This window comes from Ambystoma mexicanum, chromosome 6q, assembly GCF_040938575.1.
Source record: "Ambystoma mexicanum isolate Mex_15411 chromosome 6q, UKY_AmexF1_1, whole genome shotgun sequence".
NCBI classification, from domain to species: domain Eukaryota; kingdom Metazoa; phylum Chordata; class Amphibia; order Caudata; family Ambystomatidae; genus Ambystoma; species Ambystoma mexicanum.
In genome coordinates this window covers 207,611,909-207,612,626 of record NC_090937.1, presented here as the reverse complement: position 1 = coordinate 207,612,626, position 718 = coordinate 207,611,909, and positions in this window count along the sequence as shown.

Genomic DNA, 718 nt, shown 5'->3' with positions numbered 1-718 from the left:
AAAACATTTGATGTCAAATAAATGTACTTTACCAAATTTACAATCTTGAAGTTTAATTTAAAAATACAGTTTCATATTCCCGATTGTGGCGCGCTGTGTTGTGTGAGCTCATCTGTGTTGATTTCCGGGTTCTGTGTGGAGTCGCGTAGAAGACGCCTGGGCGCGTTTGCCTACGCAGCTCAGTCACGTCACGGATAGAGGCGGGGAATATGAATGTTTTGATAAAGTCTGTTTCAGGGGCGGGGGATTTGATTTAGTGCCGCAAAAGCAGGTGAGCCAGGGCGATGCGGCAAGTGAGAGGATTATCAGAAAATGGCGGCTGATTTCGAGTGCGTTAATGGACGAAAAGTCGGGTATGGTCCATAGGAAAGTTTTCTACGATCTACCGATTTATGCTTAAAAACACATGGCCGAACCGTAGGGACAATAAAAAAAAAGTCCCGGAACTATCCTTTAATTGAGAATGTATGCATTTTTTATAATGATGAACTGTGGAACTAATAGAGAACTAATATTAATGTTTTGATTCTATAACTCTTTATTTTGTAAATTGTTTTAACATTATTTGTGATTGATGTATGTGTTAAAGATTATGTATATATGTGTCTGATTTGTGAGAGGTTCATTTGAACCATAACACAATAAAAAAAGAACATTATTCAAAGACAGTAAACACCCTCTTATTCAGGTCAAGATCAGTGTTCCTCCCCTAGGCAGA